General features: G+C 42.3%; 2 long non-coding RNA genes across 2 annotated transcripts in view; one reads left to right on the plus strand and one right to left on the minus strand.

Moving 5' to 3' along the window:
* The window catches only part of LOC139037185 (uncharacterized), a 141238-nt gene that overhangs the window by 89230 nt on the left and 37790 nt on the right, over positions 1-14218 (plus strand). The gene's annotated exons all lie outside the window — the stretch shown is intronic.
* The window catches only part of LOC110148202 (uncharacterized), a 46021-nt gene continuing 34003 nt past the window's right edge, over positions 2201-14218 (minus strand). Inside the window, exon 3 of the long non-coding RNA XR_002317104.2 lies at positions 2201-2419. This is a non-coding gene — a long non-coding RNA (uncharacterized lncRNA). The remainder of the gene's footprint in view (positions 2420-14218) is intronic.

Raw genomic sequence — 14218 nt, forward strand, 5'->3', positions numbered from 1 at the left:
GTTGTCCTGGTTGCTATAACTTCTTGCAGGCCTTTGTGGATGGACTGCGGTGGTTTCATTGCCATGGGAATGCCCCAGGGGAGGAAGTCCGCTTGTCAACCAAATCCAATGACATGTGGTGACTTCTACAAAGGTGAGCAGACAGACGGGTCCTTTGTGAGCTCTGGAGAGACTGAGCGAAGGGAGGCCCGGGAGAACTGAAGGAAGCTCACAGCAGGCAGTACAGGCATCAGTCAGAGAGGGTAAGATGCTCTTCTATGCCCTCCATGACTTGTTGGTATCTTGACAGTTTGGCAATATATGCCTTAAGAGTCGTATTATTTTTTTGCATTTTCTCACTGCAGCTGAGCAAACTGTTGTCCTTGCAGAGGTTTGCAGAAAGTCAAGGAGGAAACTTCTGGTTGCACGTGGTAGACCAGATACCTGCCAGGGATCAGAGGATCCCTCTGAAACTCAGCCTGAAACCCCAGAACCTATCTCTCCCAATGTCTCAGATTTCACCATGTCAGTAACAGGATTCTCCTTATAATCATAAACTACTTGGTTTGGTTCTTTCAAGTGAGGATGTTTCAGCCTAAAGGGTTTCATTTCTTTAAGTTACTTAGTTCTTATCTTAGAAATTAGCTCAAGGACCAGAAATGTGCCTGCCTGGATTTGGGGTCACACTGTTGGCTTCCCCAAAGCCATTCCAAACATGCAATGACTGTGTATAAGGGTCACTGAGGCAGGCTGAGATGGCATGCTCAGCATCTTTGGGGGCCATGTTACCTTCTTACTATTACATGTGTGAAGCCCAGGAAGCTGATGGTCTGTTCTTTCAACAGCCCTGGTCTTGGCCCCCAGGTGTATCAGAGGGATAGGAGGAAGAGGATAATTCAAGTTTCCTGGCTGTGGGGCTGCCCAGACACGGCCAGCAGCCCATTGCAGGATCTGAATGGGTGTAATTAGCATGGATCCCATCTGATCTGATGTCCGTATTTCAAGGGGCTTGCCCTGGGGAAGGATGACGGTGGCATGTGGGAATGGTATGGTAGCAGGAGTCTCTGGAAGAGGGAGCTTTAAACTATGACTGTCCTGATTAGAGGTGACTTGTTGAAACAGGAACCCACCCATCTCTGTCACATCCTTTCAGTAAGGCCAGAAGATGACAGATAGCCCAGGGAAAGAGGAAACAGACAAAGTTTCCCAACTGGACACTGAAGGACTAGTTCTGATTTCTTTTTCTGATTTTATTTTGTTAGTTGCCTATGACTGCTATAGCAAATTACTGCATTTTTGTTGTTATTGTTTGGTCGCTAAGTCATGTCCAATTCTTCATGACCACATGGACTGTAGCCCGCCAGGCTTAATTACAGCATACTTGGTTGCTTAGAACAGTACAAATGTATTCTCTTATGGTTCTGGAAGTCTGAAGTCTGAAATCAGTTTCCCTGGGCTAATGTCAAGGTATCAGCCGGGCTGGGTTCTTCTGGAGGCTCCAGGGAAGAATCTGTTTCCTTGCCTTTTCCAGCTTCTAGAGGCCCTGTGTATTCGTTGGCTGTGGCCCCTTCCTCCAGCTCAGGGGCTGTATGGATTCCCTGGGTCTCTGGCAAGACCGAGTCCAGACAACACTTGCTGCTGGGAAAGGGACCCTCACTTCATACCCTTCGGCTCTAGACTCAGCAGTTCAGAGCCAGCAAGTGGGAGGCCTCCTACATGGAGAAGGTTGGGGAAGGTAAGCCCTGATGCCATATGCTGCTGGTTTGCCAAAGAGAGCTACCATCCTATCTCATTTGGCTCACCTTCCCCGGCTTCCAGCACATGGCCCTGAGTGCTATTTTAGTAATTGTAGCTCATATTTTTAGTGTGATATTTCATGTACTCTCCCCAAATTCCTGTATCTCAGGTACTATTACTTTTTGTACTTTACAGATGAAGAAATTTAGCCTTTGAGAGGGAAAATAACCTACCCAAGGTCACCCTGCAAGCACTTTGTGATGCTGCTGCTTGCCTGCGTGGTAACCTCAGATCTCACCATATCAGTACCAGGACTCCCTTTCACCAGCATAAGAGATGTCAACAATTAGAATATTCAGTGCATTGTGGAGTGGAGTGGAGTTATTGCTTATCTTAGTGGCACAGGAGAAGTGAATAAGCCTTCTTTCCCGGACAAAAGAAAACCAAATATGCCTGCATATGAAATGCTCACCCATGGTGACATGCATCCCATTTATTAATAGCATCAATGGAAGATGCCTGAAAAGCAGAAGTCTTTCTGAGTAGGGCACTTGCCCTAGAATGCAGCCTTTCTTCAGAATGGTCTTCAGGGGCACAAGCCTTCCCTCCAAGTCCAGAGTGTTAGTGTATGATTTATATAACCAGCTTCTGAGCTGATGTTCTGAGTGGCTCCACTAAGCTTCTTTAACCATATATAAATTACCTAAAAAAAAAAAAAATACAGTGATTATCAACAGCAACAACAGAAATTGGTCACTAAACTCACAGAATCCTATTTTGTATAATGGAATTATAAAAGACTAGTAAAAAAAGGTCAACAATCTGTTTATTATAAATTGTTGCTTTAGGTATTTTTAAATTCTTCATAGTGTCTAGCACAGAAGCTTAGAACAAAGTAGATTAAGTGATCAAGAAGTGTTTATCTAATTGGCTGAGCATAGTTTATAACACTTTGATTAGTAGAAATAGTAGTTATCTTCCAAATGATGTCTTTATAAACATATGTCATAGTGTTACTTTTCATTGAGAAGAAGATCTAAATTGTTACCAGGGCATTCAAAAATTCTTTAAAGTCTGGCCATGATGACCTTGCCAACCCCATCTCCTATATACAATGACTGTACAATATTTACTGATCCCTCTGAAATGGTAGAACCTTTTTCCTCCCCTGCTTTTGTTCATTTTTGAATTTTCTCTGCCCCAAATATTCTTTCTCCCTTGTCTGTTAAAAGTGCTCCAAAACTAAATTCAAACTCCATAGAGTTATATCCATTTGTTCCTACTTAGAATTAACTCTTCCCTGGAAAATTCTGCAAGAGATGGGGAATACCAAACCACCTGACCTGCCTCTTGAGAAGCCTGTATGCAGGTCAGGAAGCAACAGTTAGGACTGGACATGGAACAACAGACTGGTTCCAAATAGGAAAAGGAATACGTCAAGGATGTATATTGTCACCCTGCTTATTTAACTTATATGCAGAGCACATCATGAGAAACGCTGGGCTGGAGGAAACACAAGCTGAAATCAAGATTGTTGGCAGAAATATCAATAACCTCAGATATGCAGATGACACCACCTTTATGGCAGAACGTGAAGAAGAATTAAAGAGCCTCTTGATGAAAGTGAAAGAGGAGAGTAAAAAAGTTGGCTTCAAGCTCAACATTCAGAAAACTAAGATCATGACATCCAGTCCCATCACTTCATGGCAAATAGATGGGGAAACAGGGGAAACAGTGGAAACATTGACTGACTTTATTTTTGGGGCTCCAAAATCACTGCAGATGGTGATTGCAGCCATGAAATTAAAAGACGCTTGCTCCTAGGAAGGAAAGTTATGACCAACCTAGACAGCATATTAAAAAGCAGAGACATGACTTTGTCAACAGAGGTCCCTCTAGTCAAGGCTATGGTTTTTCCAGTGGTCATATATGGATGTGAGAGTTGGACTATAAAGAAAGCTGAGTGCTGAAGAATTGATGCTTTTGAACTGTGATGTTGGAGAAGACTCCTGAGAGACCCTTGGACTGCAAGGAGATCCAACCAGTCTATCCTAAAGGAGATCAGTCCTGGGTGTTCATTGGAAGGACTGATGTTGAAGCTGAAACTCCAATACTTTGGCCACCTGATGTGAAGAGCTGACTTATCTGAAAAGACCCTGATTCTGGGAAATATTGAGGGCAGGAGGAGAAGGGGACAACAGAGGATGAGATGGTTGGATGGCATGATCAACTCAATGGACATGGGTTTGGGTGGACTCCGGGAGTTGGTCATGGACAGGGAGGCCTAGCGTGCTGCAGTTCATGGGGTCACAAAGAGTCAGACACGACTGAGCAACAGAACTGAACTGGCTTTGGCAAGAATAATTTGTGTGTGGCAAAGGTAAATTGTGTGTAGTGCAAACGTAGTACTTAGAGTCTGCTTTGGGTCTAGGTAGGTGTGTATAAGTTGCTCTACATTCTACGCTTCTGGAAAGCACAGCCTCCTACCTTTTGTTCTTTTGAATCTTCCACTGCCTTACCAAGAGGCTCACACATGTAAGTACTAAATACAAATTCATTTAACTCAGTGGTTCTAGAATTGGAATACACAGGAGAACGGGGGGTGTTTTTCTAAAAATACCGAGGTGTAGACCCCACCCACCATAATGAAGTCAGAACTTAGTGGGCTGCACACACTGATATGCTAGTAAATAAGTTTCCTCCAGCTACTCTTTTTTTTTTTAATTTGTTTTACTGAAGTGTAGTTGATTTATAATCTTGTGTTAATTTCTGCTACACAGAAAAGTGATTCAATTATACATATATCTATATATACATACATATGCATATATGTATACTTTTTTCATATTCTTTTCCATTACGGTTTATTACAGGATGTTGAATATATTATAGTTCCTGCCCTATACAGTAGGACCTTGCTGCTTATCCATTCTGTATATAATAGTATGCATCTGCTAATCCCAGATTCCCAATCCTTCCCTCCCTTGTCCTTCCTCCCACTTGGTAACCACAAGTCTGTTCTCTATGTCTGAGTTTGTTTCTGTTGCATAGATAAGTTCTTGTGTGTTGTATTTTAGATTGTGCATATAAGTTACATCATATGGCATAATTTGTCTTTCTCTTTCTGACTTCACTTAGAATGATAATCTCTAGGTCTATCCAATGTTGTTTCAAATGGTGTTATTTCATTCTTTTTGTGGCTGAATAGCATTCCATTGTATATATGTGCCACATATTTTGTATCCATTCATCTGTCTATAGACCTTTAGGATGTTTCCATGTCTTGGCTATTATGAATAGTGCTACTGTGCACATAGGGGTGCGTGTATCTTTTTGAATTGTAGTTTTATCCAATGTGCTCCAGAGTGGTATTGCTGAATCTCATAGGAACTCCGTTTGTAGTTTCTCTAAGGAACCTCCATATGGTTCTCCATACTGGCAGAACCAATTTACATCTCCACCAAAACTGCAGGAAAGAAAGTAAAGAAAGAAAGAGAAAGAGAGAAAGGGAGAAAGAAAGAAAGAGAAAGAAAGAAGGAAAGAAAGAAAGGAAGGAAGGAAGGGAGGAAGAAAGGAAGAAGGAAAGAAAGAAAGAGAAAGAAAGAAAGGAATGGGGGGAGGAAGGAAGGAAGAAAAAGAAAGAAAGAAGGAAGAAAGAAAGTGAAGCTGCTCAGTCGTGTCCAACACTTTTTTTTTCTTCATTTATTTTTATTAGTTGGAGGCTAATTACTTTACAGTATTGTAGTGGTTTTTGACCTGAATCAGCCATGGATTTACATGTATTCCCCATCCCGATTCCCCCTCCCACCTCCCTCTCCACCCTATTCCTCTTTGCGACTCCATGGACTGTAGCCTACCAAGCTCCTCCATCCATGGGATTTTCCAACCAAGAATACTGGAGTGGGTTGCCATTTCCTTCTCCGGGAGATCTTCCCCACCCAGGGATTGAGCCTGGATTTCCCTCATTGTAGGCAGATGCTTTACTGTCTGAACCACCAGGGAAGTCTGCATTGCAGGAGGGTTCTCTTTTCTCCACATGCTCTCCAGCATTTGTTATTTGCAGACTTTTAAAAAATGCATATTTTATTTATTTAACTGTGCTCAGTCTTCATTGTGGCATGTAGAAACTTCAGGTGTAGCATGTGAACTCTTAGTTTCGGTATGTAGGGACAAGTTTCCTGAGTGGGAATTGAACCCATGTTGCTTGCATTAGAAGCTTAGATTCTTAGCCACTGGATCCCCAGGGGCATCCCTATTTGTAGACTTTTTAATGATGGCCATTCTGATCGGTGTGAGTTGGTACCTCATTGTAGTTTTGATTTGCATTTCTCTAATAAATTAGTGATCTTGAAACTTCCTCCAGCTCTTCTAATGTGCATCTGGGTAAATGAAGTGGACAGGGGTATTGCAGAAGACAGGGCAGCCTTCCCTAACGCCCAGTTTCACCTAGACCTTGATCACAGTCATCTCTGAAGGCTCATCATTGCACCTGGAAAAGTTTTTGGCTTCACTATGACTTTGAAGTGAACTTTAACTTCTAAAAGAAATCTGTGATGACACAAAAGGCAGGTAAGATATATAGTTGAGAGGTCAGCCCCCACATATGGAAATGGTTTGTTATACTCTGGAACATACCTGTGAAAAATTTAGCTTTGGAAATGTTGGTAGCAGATGCTTCTGTTCATCCCTCTGTGCAGTTTTCTGATTATGATGTGCGATTGCTTCCTCTCACATTCCAAGTCAGTTGTCTTCTGGAGGCGTTTCCCTCAGTCAGGTCTGAGGTGCTAATGTGTAGATCAGCTAGGCTGCCCCTTTTAGGCAGTGATGCTCTCTGGAGTCATGCTCCAGGCTTCCCTGAGTTGTTCCCCGTCCTGGCTTGACAAGTGTAATGGCCAAGGTGAAGGCTATTTCGCTGAAATGCTAGGACACTTAATTCCTACAAAGTGAGGTACTAGGTCAGTGGTTCTGAAATTTGAGCATGAATTAGAATCACCTGGAGTGCTTGTTCTTGGAAGAAAAGTTATGACCAACCTAGACAGCATATTAAAAAGCAGAGACATTACTTTGCCAACAAAGATCTATGGTTTTTCCAGTAGTCATGTGTGGATGTGAGAGTTGGACTATAAAGAAAGCTGAGCACCAAAGAATTGATGCTTTCGAACTGTGGTATTGGAGAAGACTCCTGAGAGTCCCTTGGACTACAAGGAGATCCAACCAGTCCATCCTAAAGGAGATCAGTCCTGGGTGTTCATTGGAAGGACTGATATTGAAGCTGAAACTCCAACACTTTGGCCACCTGATGTGAAGAACTGACTCATTTGAAAAGATCCTGATGCTGGGAAAGATTGATGGTGGGAGGAGAAGGGGACAACAGAGGATGAGATGGTTTATGGCATCACTGACTTGATGGACATGAGTTTGAGTAAACTCCGGGAGTTGGTTGGTCATGGAAGGGAGGCCTGGCATGCTGCAGTCCATGGGGTCACAAAGAGTCAGACACAGCTGAGCGACTGAACTGAACTGAACTGGAGAGCTTGTTAAACCACACATGACTGGACTCCAGTCCTAGAGTTTCTGATTCAGTAGGTTTTGGTATAAAACCTGGTGAATTACACTCTTAAATTCCCCGGTGCTATCAGTGCTACTGGTCCAGCAACCACAGCTTTGAGAACCACTGTTCTAGGTAGATGAACAAAAATGTAATCATAAAGGGAGTAGAAAAAATAGACTGGATTCGGTTTTCAAATGGTATGGATTAAGGTGATAAATGCTTTTATAAAGGCTTATTTTTTTTTAATTAAAATGTTTTTTTATTAGTTGGAGGCTAATTACTTTACAATATTATAGTGGGTTTTGTCATACATTGACATGAATCAGCCATGGATTTACATGTATTCCCCATCCTGATCCCCCCTCCCACCTCCCTCTCCGCCCGATCCCTCTGGGTCTTCCCAGTGCACCAGGCCCGAGCACTTGTCTCATGCATATAACCTGGGCTGGTAATCTGTTTCACCCTAGATAATACACATGTTTTGATGCTGTTCTCTTGAAACATCCCACCCTCGCCTTCTCCCACAGAGTCCAAAAGTCTGTTCTATACATCTGTGTCTCTTTTTCTGTTTTGCATATAGGGTTATTGTTACCATCTTTCTAAATTCCATATATATGCGTTAGTATACTGTATTGGTCTTTATCTTTCTGGCTTACTTCACTCTGTATAATGGGCTCCAGTTTCATCCATCTCATTAGAACTGATTCAAATGAATTCTTTTTAATGGCTGAGTAATATTCCATGGTGTATATGTACCACAGCTTCCTTATCCATTCGTCTGCTGATGGGCATCTAGGTTGCTTCCATGTCCTGGCTATGATAAACAGTGCTGCGATGAACATTGGGGTGCATGTGTCTCTTTCAGATCTGGTTTCCTTGGTGTGTACGCCCAGAAGTGGGATTGCTGGGTCATATGGCAATTCTATTTCCAGTTTTTTAAGAAATCTCTATACTGTTCTCCATAGCGGCTGTACTAGTTTGCATTCCCACCAACAGTGTAAGAGGGTTCCTTTTCTCCACACCCTCTCCAGCATTTATTGCTTGTAGACTTTTGGATAGCAGCCATCCTGACTGGCGTGTAATGGTACCTCATTGCGGTTTTGATTTGCATTTCTCTGATAATGAGTGATGTTGAGCATCTTTTCATGTGTTTTTTAGCCATCTGTATGTCTTCCTTGGAGAAATGTCTGTTTAGTTCTTTGGTCCAGTTTTTGATTGGGTCATTTATTTTTCTGGAATTGAGCTTCAGGAGTTGCTTGTATATTTTTGAGATTAATCCTTTGTCTGTTGCTTCGTTTGCTATTATTTTCTCCCAATCTGAGGCTGTCTTTTCACCTTGCTTATAGTTTCCTTTGTTGTGCAAAAGCTTTTAAGTTTCAAGAGGAGAGGGGAGGGGCTAATTCTTAATGTTTTAAGTGTTCTTCTGTGGCTAACCTATGTTACTCTCTAGCAGCAAGAAATGAGGAGCAAATGTGTACATGATTTTCAACAACAGGGCACTCTGAGTTATGTGTGTGTGGATGAAGTTACACCATAACATGAAAATTTAGAGGTAGATGGTGGCTCAGAGGTTAAAGCGTCTGCCTGCAATGCGGGAGACCTGGGTTCAATCCCCGGGTCAGGAAGATCTTCTGGAGAAGGAACTGGCAACCCACTCCAGTATTCTTGCCTGGACAATCCCATGGACAGAGGAGCCTGGTGGGCTACAGTTCACGGGGTCGCAAAGAGTCGGACATGACTGAGCGACTTCACTTCACTCACTATGTCTCCACCACAGAATTCTTTAAATTTATTTATTTTTGGCAGTGCTGGATCTTCATTACCCTACATAGGCTTTCACTAGTGCCAAGAAGCAGGGGCTACTGTCTAGTTGTGGAGCATAGGCTTCTCATTGCGGTGGCTTCTCTTGTTGCAGAGCATGACCTCTAGGGCATGTGAGTTCACTAGTCGTGGCCCAAAGGCTTAGTTGCTCCAAGGCATATGGGATCTTCCCACACTGGGGATCAAACCCATGTCCTCTGCATTGTCAGGTGGATTCTTTCCCACTGACCACCTAGGAAGTCCTCCACTACAGAATTTTTTTTTTTAATTGTGAGTGTAAAGCTCTGAAAGTGAAAATGAAGTCGTTCAGTCATGTCCGACTCTTTGCAACCCCGTGGACTGTAGCCCACCAGGCTTTTCCATCCATGAGATTCTCCAGGCAAGAGTACTGGAGTGGGTTGCCAGCTCCTTCTCCAGGGGATCATCCCGACCCAGGGATCGAACCCAGGTCTCCTGCATTGCCGGCAGACGCTTTAACCTCTGAGCCAGCAGGGAAGCCCAAAGCTCGATCACAGCAGAAAACAGATATTTCTAATAACAAAAACAACTTTGCTGACCACAACCCTTCCCAAAGATTCACAGCCTTTGCCTGCATCTCTACCAGGGCAAGTTTCCACCTGCCTCTAGAAACTTCAGAACATTGAGGAAAAAGGGAAAATAGTGACAGAGAGAGAAAAAGAGTTGCTTCTCTGCTGTTTGTATCAAGTAATAACTCTCTTTTAGGATATGAAATCGGTGCTGAAAAAGTCCAAAGACAAAAAGATTAATCAACCCTGTGTTTTCCCAATGCCCCCACAGAACTCATCACCTGCTGTGTACTCAGGAAGTCCTGTGTTAGGCTGTGATGGAGAAAATAAAAAATATGTCCAAGAAATGACCCCATCCATCAAGAAGCTACAGCCTATTTTGTGAACTCAGGAAAGCCAGAGCTGACAAACCAAACGCTAATACAACACTAAGGGGGAGGAGGGAGGAGTAGGGTGTGGGGGATCTGGTTCCTGTATAGTTAAGCTGATGCCAATCAGAAAATGAGATTGAGAGGTCTAGTAACAGAGAAACAGGATCTTACAGGGTTGCACCGGTCTTCAAATTCCCTTTCCAATTTTTTCTTCCCAAGCTTATCTGGAGAAATGCCTATCCCATCCTTTTCCTGGGGCTTCCCTGGTGGCTCAGTGGTAAGAATCTGCCTGCCAGTGCAGGAGACCCGGGTTCAATCCCTGGGTGGAGAAGATTCCTGGAGAAGGAAATGGCAACCCACTCCAGTATTCTTGTCAGAGAAATCCCGTGGACAGAGGAGCCTGGCAGGCTCCATGGGGTCACAAAAGAGTCAGCACAACTTAACAACTAAACAAGAAACAGCCCTTTCCTAGCCAGTAGTACATAGAGCGTTCCCTGGTACATAAAATGAGGTGGAAAGGGGTTGCAAGCTTGAACACAAAATAGCTATGGACTTTATTTGGGAGAATAGTTTCTACACTTTGGTTGGCCCCACCTATGCAGCCAGTGGGAGAGATAGGGGAAGGGAATGGGGAGGGGAAGGGCAGAGCCTATAAGGACAACAAGGGAAGCAGCATTTAGCTTCGACTACTTAACAAGTGTCACTAAATTCCTCAGCTGTGTAGAAGTCTCATTTTTCCAGGAGCTTACTGTGTGCCTCTAGGGTCAGGACCAGCCACCATCAGCTCCTCTATTTCTTTTTTCAGCAGGTGAAAACACATCCACACAATCCCTATTTAGGGGTTCCTCCATATTTGCTTTCCACCCATGAAGGATATAGGATCTTTTAAAACTTAAAATAAGGTGATGTGTGTGTTTTAAATACTAGGCTGTTCTTTTAAGGATTCATTAAGTGAGATATTTAGATATTCTTTCCATTGGCACCTTATGATCCAAATTCTTGTCTGTTAAATGAAAAAAAAAAAAATCTAAAGAATTGTTTCTTTAAAAAGACCCAACTTAAATACATCTGTGGAAACTAAGCATAATTTATTTTAAAATTAGGTTAAAAATGTTTGCAGTGTATGCTCAAACTTTTCCAGATGTTAAGACAAGTAAACACTATTAGATCAAATTCAATTTGGCTCGGTGTTTTAATCAACTTTTACCTTGATTTTCTTTTGTGCTTATAACAAGGTTTACTCGTGTGTTGGAGGTGGTCTTAAAAGTGTTAATTTTAGCTTTTCTTTATAACGCACACGCACTAAGGCATTTTCTTATTATAAACGGAGTTAGATAAACTTTCAGTGTAGCTCTGCTTCATTAAACCAGGAAGTTTATATACCCTAACAAAAAAAATATGTATTTCTATTTCATGTTGGCATCAATGGTGGTACTGTGTATAATGTCGTTAGTACTGGTAGCTGGAATTCTCCATGGGAGACTGATGAAAGACAGATGACAATAAAAAGGGCATCAGAAAGCAAAAATAAAACGGGAGATGTGGCTGCAGAAGCTTGGAGGAGACTGAGCCTGGGTCTTCCTCTGTAAGATGATGGGCGGTGGAGGAGGCTGGGCATGCCAGGAGGGAAAAGGGTGTTCCCATCTTCTGAATCAGGAGGGAGGAGAGATGCTTTGTGGAATGTGTGGTGCCTTGCATTATGTTTCAAGAGGAGTTTTCCGAATTGCTTTGAATGTCATGAAAATTACTGATTAAGCTCCTGTTTAGAGGACTGAGTGACACAAATAAGAGTTTAGCCAACTTAAAGTGGTGGGCCAAGGTGGGAGTCGACATCTGATGCTTTTTACAACAAGCCTTGTTTGAACAAGATTTTCTGGATTCTGGGTGTTATCAAAGGCAGGTGAATATAAGTATGTGTCTAAGGGTGTATTTTCATTATGCATGTGAAGTCGCTCAGTCGTGTCCAACTCTTTGTGACCCCATGAAGGAGCCCACCAAGCTCCTCCATCCATGGCATTCTCCAGGCAAGAGTACTGGAGTGGGTTGCCATTTCCTTCTCCAGGGGGTCTTCTGACCCAGGGATCGAACCCGGGTCTCCTGCACTGCAGGCAGATGCTTTGCCATCTTAGCCACAACAGAAGCCTGCATATATCTGTTTATAATTAAACAATAGTGGAAGGTGATATTAATGGCTTCCATTTCCCTTTTCACAGTAAGGATAATTTTGTCTTTGCCAGTACTATTCCTGTCACTGATGCTGCTAAGTCGCTTCAGTTGTGTCCGACTCTATGAGACCCCACAGACGACAGCCCACCAGGCTCCCCCGTCCCTGGGATTCTCCAGGCAAGAACACTGGAGTGGGTTGCCATTTTCTTCTCCAATGCATGAAAGTGAAAAGTGAAAGTGAAGTCACTCAGTCGTGTCTGACTCTTAGCGACCCCATGAACTGCAGCCCACCAGGCTCCTCCATCCATGGGATTTTCCAGGCAAGAGTACTGGACTGAGGTGCCATTGCCTTCTCCAATTCCTGTCACAGATGTGGATAAATGGGTGAGAAGGAGAAATAAAAGCAACCAAACTGATTTGTTTAATTTGCTTTGGAAAGGACAAAAAAAAAAACGTTCTAAAAACGAAAAGAGAGAGAGAACAGGTTGGGAAGGTATGAGGAGGTGGGCAAAAATGACAAGGTCTAGTTCAGGACAAATTTGGGGAATGTTTTGGGGGTACATTTTGAAAGAGAAGGAGAAAGACCAGAAGAAGTCATGCTAGGAAGAGAAGGACCTTAGGGTAGAGACAGCCAAGGGTAGTGTGTTATGAATGGGTATTAGAAAGACTCACTCATGTTCTCAGTGAACCCCCAACAACCAAGCATTATTCTTCTTTGTATTTTTTATGAAACACTTTTCTTTCCATGTTTTCCTTATGGCATAGTTGATCAGCCCCCATTTTTTAATGATCTTTTCTTCAATTTCCAGAAAACCTACTAGATTTCTAGTTCATGAAAATCTGCAACAACCTCCTATCCCATCAACTTTAGGATTGCATTTAGCTTCATGTAGTCATGATAACTGTATGATAATCATCTTCAGTGGGTTTAATTTTTCCCCACAAACCAAGAAATCTGAAGACCGATTTGGGTACAGTGTAGCTTCTCAAGAAAACATCCCTGTCTTTCCCATCATTACTTTTTTTTTTCAAAATGGCTGTTTCACCTCCAGGCATCAGAACTGTGTTCTAGGTGGAAGAAGAGTAAAGAGAGAAGGAAAAAAAGGCATATGTCAGCTGTGTCTGTCTCTTTAATCTAACATATCTAATAGACGTCCCCTTAAATTCAACCACAGTTATGCCACCTGGTCAAACCCTAGCTGCCAGTGAGCATGAGACACAAAGCATTTTGTCTATGTTTGTTATACACCATCTCCCCAGACAAAATTTGGGTTCTCTAAATAAGGCGAGGAGAATAAACACACAATAGGCTACTAGACATGTCGACCATTTATCCAGTTTGTTACATAAGACTGGATACACAGGGATTAGTGGACTTATTGGAAAAGACCCAGAGGCTGGGAAAGATTGAGGGCATGAAGAGAAGGAGGTTCTCAAAGGAGGCTCCTTACAAACCTATTTACACTTTTTTAATCAAAATGAAAAACACTACTTCTTCTTGTGATAGATAGATTTTAGTCTTATACACATATTTAACTACTTGCATTGTCTCTTTTTATCAAGTTAAATGGTTCAAGTTGCTTTGGTTTTTAACAATTCTGTTCTGTTTCTCTTTCTTAGTTCATTGATTTATTACCTTTTTTATCTTTAGTTCTTTCCCTCATATTTTCCTTTCAGGAATTTACAAAATCATGAAAATAAAAAGACTGACAACTCTGTTCAACCCTCAATTAATAACTACTAAATGTCACTGTGTTTTCTTCTATTATGAAGAAATGTCATAAATGAAGAAATTAATAACTACTAAAGGTCACTGTGTTTTTGTCTATTATGTGTTTTCTTCTATTATTCCTTCTCCAGATGATCTTCCCAACCCAGGGATTGAACCCGGGTGTCCTGAGTTGCAGGCAGATTCTGTAGCTGCTGAGCCATAGGAAGTCCTTCTAGTATGATACTTTTCCACAAACTATCATTTGAAGAGAGGGTGTGATCGGTCATGGGAGGCCTATGCTCTGATTGCCAGCACTTAGAAAAGCCACATTAATATATATATATATGTGTGTGTG

Source organism: Odocoileus virginianus, chromosome 2, assembly GCF_023699985.2.
Source record: "Odocoileus virginianus isolate 20LAN1187 ecotype Illinois chromosome 2, Ovbor_1.2, whole genome shotgun sequence".
In the NCBI taxonomy this organism is placed as follows: Eukaryota; Metazoa; Chordata; class Mammalia; order Artiodactyla; family Cervidae; genus Odocoileus; species Odocoileus virginianus.